We start from the raw sequence: 6,000 nt of genomic DNA on the forward strand, positions 1-6,000 counted from the left end.
AAAGAAATACTAAATTACGGTAACAAAGGAAACACAAATAAAACAAAAGTATGTGAAAATTACAAAAATGAAAGTAAAGGGATGAAAATAGATATTTTATGCGAATGGAAAAAAGCTGGGGTAGCAATACTCATATCTGACAAAATAGACCTTAAAACCAAGGCTAGGTCTGGTTTTTCTACCAGGTCCAGAGCTAAGTGTAGTTGTCACCGCGATGACAGCCTTTGCTGTGGAACCCCAGGTGCCCTCATTGGAATCTGAACCAATGATACTGGGTTCTTCCACATCTCCAAAACCAGGGCTTACTGCCCAGTTCTTACCTGGATTTTTAATGGGGGATTTGCCAGATCCAGTGACTCCACAACCTCGATCAACCTAGTGGCCACAACCTAGTGGCCCTTCAGTAGGAGTAATGGAAATTAAATCACCTTTACTTGCAGGTGGGTCACCACCACAACCAGTCATACCAGCTCATAAAGATAAAAGCGGAGCTCCACCAATTAGAAGTATATATGATGACATTTCCAGCCCAGGACTTGAATCAACACCTTTAACTTCAAGAAGACAGCCAAACATGGCAGTAATGCAGAGTCCTCTAGTTGGAGTTATGACAAAGACTCCTGGAACAGGGCAAAGTATGTTTAGTCCAGCAAACATTGGTCAACCATGAAAGACCACATTATCTCCTGCCCATTTGGATACTTTTTATACTCAAGGAGATTCTCTGATTTCTGATGATCACCTTGATGACATCTGAGTAACTGTGTTCAGGTCTCCTCAAGCAACTGCTTCCTATATATTAGTACAATTTGTACAATATGGAAATATCTTAAAACATGTGATGTCTAACGTAGGAAGTTGGATGCATATTCATTATCAATCTAAACTGCAGGCCCAGAAAGCCTTAAGCAAAGATGGGAGGATTTTTGGAGAGTCCATCAAGATTGATGTAAAACATGTATAGATAAAAGTATTGTGGAAAACAGTGACAGGTGTGCTTTGTCATCTTCATCTCTAGCCTTTACACAACCAGTAAAAACTTTAGGTACACCAACCCAACCTGAAAGTACTCCTAGGATTTCTACCATGGACCTATTGCTATGGCATACGAGACTTCTTCTAATGACTATCAGGTCATTTCTGACAGACAGATGCCAAAAAAAGATGAAAGTATTGTATCCAAAAAAATGGAGTACATGTTTGGCTGGTAGTGCAGTAAGAGCTAAGAACTCAATCAACAACAAAGGAGGGGGCTGCTACACTAAAACAGCAGAGCACTGCCTGGAGTCCTTTGGTTAGTTATATATACACTCTTGGCTGTATTGGATAGCTATCTCATACTTTTATAAGACTTTTTCCTCTAAGGATGCAGTATATTTGTAGCTCACACTTTAAAAGAAGCTTGAGATGTTTTAAAGAAACAAAAAAAATCCCTTTAGGATTTTGTGCTTTCTATGGTAATGCACACTTAAGCACAAAAAACTCAGCATTGATAACTGTACACTACATAATTGAGTTTGCAGTGAGGCTTTGTAGTGTTCATGAGTTGAAGGGGTGAATTTTGTGAAGGGTAATTGTTCAGCTACTTCTAACAAGACACAAAGATTACAGTTAACAATTTGAATTGTGGCCTTTTAATTTAGATAGTATTTAATATTTTAATTATCCTTGTTTGTGTATGTCTTATCATGGATTGTCATCTTTCAGTATACTTAAAACCAAAACAGTCTTTTAAAGAACATACTAAAGTTCTTGATAATAAACTTCACCAATTATTAAAAAAAAACACCCAAGGCTATAGTAATGACACAGGACACTACATAATGATAAAGGAAAAAATCCATCGAGAGGATATAACCCTAGTAAACATTTGTGTACACAACACAGGAGCACCTAAATATGTAAAGTAAATCATGATGGACATAACAGGAGAGATCAACAGTCACAGTAGGAGATTTTAACACGACACTGACGTCAATGGTTATATCTTCCAGACAGAAAATCAACAAGGAGACAACAGCCTTAAAAGACACACTAGATCAAATGGGCTTAATTGATATCTTCAGAGCATTTCACCCCAAAGCAGCAGGAGATATATACTTTTCAAGGGCACATGGAATGTTTTCTAGGAAAGACCACATGTTAGGACAAGTCTCATTAAATATAAGAAGATTGAAATATTATCAAGCATCTCTTCTGACCACAATGCTATGAAACTAGAAATTAATCAGAAGAACATTGAAAAATAAACAAAGACATGGAAGCTAAATATTATTAAACAATCATAGGTCCACAATGACAACAAGGAAGAAATCAAAAGATACCTTGAAACAAATAAAAATGAGAACACAACAATCCAAAATCTGTGGAACAAAGGTAAAGCAACATTAAGAGGGAGATTCATAGCATTACAGGCCTATTTCAAAAAACAAGATAAAGCTCAAATAAACAATCTAACTTTACACATAAAAGAACTTGAAAAATGACAACAAACAAATCCTAAAATGAATAGAATGAAGGAAATAATAAAGTTTGTAGCAGAAATAAGTACAATAGAGTCTAAAAAATGATACAAAAGACCAATGAATCCAACAGCTGGTTAATTGAAAAGATAAACAAGATTGACAAACCTTTAACCAGACTCATCAAGAAAAAAGAGAGAAGACCCAAATAAATAAAATCAGAAATGACAGAAGAGAAGTAACAATTGACACTAAAGAAATACAAAGGATTATAAGAAAATAGACCAAAAAACTGCATGCCAACCAGTTGTACACCTGATCAAAATGGATAAATTTCTAGAAACAAAATGTTCCGAAACCAAATCAGGAAGAATCAGAGCATCTCAATAGACAGATTACACCCAGTGAAATGGAAGCAGTAATCAAAAAACTGCCAACAAACAAAAGCCATGGACCAGATGTCTTCACATGTGAATTTTACCAAACATTCCAGAAAGAACTAACACCTCTCCTCAAACTATTTCAAAAGATTCAAGACAGGGGAAGCTCCAAAGCACATTTTAGCATTATAATTCCAAAACCAGATAATGACAATACAAAAAGAAAAGAAAATTACAAGCCAATATCCCTGATGAACATAGATGCTAAAACTCTGAACAAAATATTAGGAAAATTAATACAGCAATACACCAAAAAGATCACACACCATGATCAAGTTGGATTTATTACAGGAATGAAAGTTTGGCACAGTATTCACCAATCAATAAATGAGATTTGCCGCATAAGTAAAATGGTGGATAAAACCACAGGATCATATCAATAGCTTCAGAAAAAGCACTTGATAAAATCCAGCACCCATTTATGATAAAAACTCTCAGCAAAGTGGGAATAGAGGGAACATACCCAAACATAATAAAGGTCATATATGACAAACACGCTGCCAGCATTATACTCAATGGGCAAAATCTAAAAGTGTTCCCTTTAAACTGGAAGCAAGACAGGGATGTCTGCTTTCCCCCTTCTTATTCTATGTTGTACTGAAAGTCTTAGCCACAGCAATCAGACAAGAAATACAAGGCATCCAGATTGGAAAAGATGAAGTAAATCTGTTTTTATTACCAGGTGACATGATACTGTACATAGAGAACTCCAAAGATTCCACCAAGAAACTACTAGAATTGATAAATGAATTCAGCAAAATATCAGGATATAAAATGAATATCCAGAAGTCAGTTGCATTTTTATATGCCAATGATGAACTATCAGAAAGGAAAATTAAGAAAACATTCTCATTCACATTATCTTCAAAAAGAATAAAATACCTAGTAATAAATCTAACCAAGGTTGTAAAAAAACTGTGCTCAGAAAATTGTAAGACACACACCTATAAGTGGAACCTAATCAACAAAACAAACAAGCAAGCAAAATATAACCAGAGACATTGAAATAAAGAACAAACTGACAGTAACCAGAAGAGAGGGGGGATAGGAGTAATGGGGAAAAATAGGCAGAGGGCTATCCAGGAACATGTATAAAGGACACATGGGCAAAACAAAAGGGTGTAGGTTCAAGGGTGGGAGGTGGGGGAGGGTGAGAGGTGGGGGAGAGTGGGGCAGGAGGGCATGGTGGGGTAAAAATGGAGACAACTGTACTTGAACAACAATAAAAAATATAAATTAACACTATAAATAAAACCATAAATTTGTTTAGAAAAAATGTGTCATTGAATACTGATACTTGAATTTTTTTATTGTGGCTTACTTCATTATGTAAATGTACCACAGTTTTTTAATCCACTTATCTGCTGATGGGCACTTAGACTTTCCATTTATCCAGACTATCCAAGTGTTTCCAACACTTGGCTCTTTCATATTTGAAAAGTGCTGGTATGAAAGTATGGGTGCATAACGTAAGTTCATTCTTTAATTTCCTGTGGCTTTTTATTTTTATTTTAATTTGGGGGGGAAATTTATTTTATTTTATTTTTTTAACTTATTTTATTGTTGTTCAATTACAGTTGTCTGCATTTTCTCCTCACCCATCCAGATCCTGAGGTTTTTTAAAACTATATTTATTTGTTATGCTATTACTGTTGTTCTGATTTATCCCCCTTGTCCCCCTTTGTCCAACAAGCACCCTCCACTCCCTCAGGCCATCTCCCCACCATTGTTCATGTCCATAGGTCATGCATATAAGTTCTTTGTCTATTCCATTTCCTATACTGTACTTTACAACCCCATGGTTATTCTGTGACTATTTGTACTTTTTTTTAAAATGTAATTTAATTTTATTTTTTATTGTTCTTCAAGTACAGTTGTCTCCATTTTCTCCCCCCCCCACTCCCCCCAACCCCAGCCATCCCCACTTCCCAACCTCCATCATACCCCGCTTTGGCTTTGTCCATGTGTCCTTTATACATGTTTTTTGACCACCCTTCCTGATTCGCAAACCCATTATCCTCTCCCACCTCCCCTCTGGTTACTGTCAGATTTTTCTTAATTTCAATGTGTCTGGTTATATTTTGCTTGCTTGCTTGTTTTGTTGATTAGGTTCCAGTTAAAGGTAAGATAATATGGTATTGGTCTTTTATTGCCTAGTTTATTTCACTTAGCATAATGCTCTCCAGATCCATCCATGCTGTCATAAAGGGTAGGAGCTTCTCCTTTCTTTCTGCTGTGTAGTATTCCATTGTGCGAATGTACCAGTTTTTTGATCTGCTCATTTACTGATGGGCACTTAGGTTGCTTCCAGCACTTGGCTATTGTAAATTGTGTTGCTATGAATATTGGGGTGTATAGGTTCTTTTGAATTGGTGTTCCAGGATTCTTAGGGTATAATCCAAGCAATGGAATTGCTGGGTCAAAGGGCAGTTCCATTTTTAGTTTTCTGAGGAAATTCCATAGTGTTTTCCTCAGTGGCTGCACCACTCTGCATTCTCACCAACAGTGCACTAGGGTTCCCTTTTCTCCACAAGCTTGCCGGCACTTGTTTGTTGATTTGTTTACGATGGCCATTCTGACTGGTGTGAAGTGGTATATCATTGTGTCTTTAGTTTGCATCTCTCTGATGGCTAGTGATGCTGAGCGCATTTTCATATGTCTCTGAGCCCTCTGTACGTCCTCCTTGGAGGAGTGTCTGTTTAGGTCATTTGCCCATTTTTTACTTGGGTTGTCTTCCTGGAGTGTAGTTGTGTGAGTTCTTTATATTTTGGAGATCAGGCCCTTGTCTGAGGTATCATTGGCAAACATGTTTTCCCATTCTGTTGGTTCTCTTTTCATTTTAATGCTCTTTTCTTTAACCGTGCAGAAGCTCCTTATTTTGATGAGGTCCCATTTGTTTATTCGTTCCTTTATTTTGACGAGATAAGTTATAAATGTTGGATATTATCAGTGAATGTGTTCTCCCATTCAGTGGGGTGTCTTCCTTTTTTAAAAATTTTTAAAAATTATTTTATTGCTGTCAATTACAGTTGTCTGCATTTTCTCCCCACCCTGCCCTCCCACCATTTTTCTAAGGATTAAAGGCAACTTTTTTAAAT

At 36.5% G+C, this 6,000-nt stretch overlaps 1 pseudogene; it reads left to right on the plus strand.

The window, feature by feature from the left end:
• The first annotated feature begins 214 nt into the window (after positions 1-214).
• On the plus strand, positions 215-1,256 carry LOC112322560 (nucleoporin NUP35 pseudogene; annotated as a pseudogene).
• The last annotated feature ends 4,744 nt before the right edge of the window (positions 1,257-6,000 follow it).

The sequence above is a fragment of the Desmodus rotundus genome, chromosome 10, assembly GCF_022682495.2.
Source record: "Desmodus rotundus isolate HL8 chromosome 10, HLdesRot8A.1, whole genome shotgun sequence".
Taxonomy (NCBI): domain Eukaryota; kingdom Metazoa; phylum Chordata; class Mammalia; order Chiroptera; family Phyllostomidae; genus Desmodus; species Desmodus rotundus.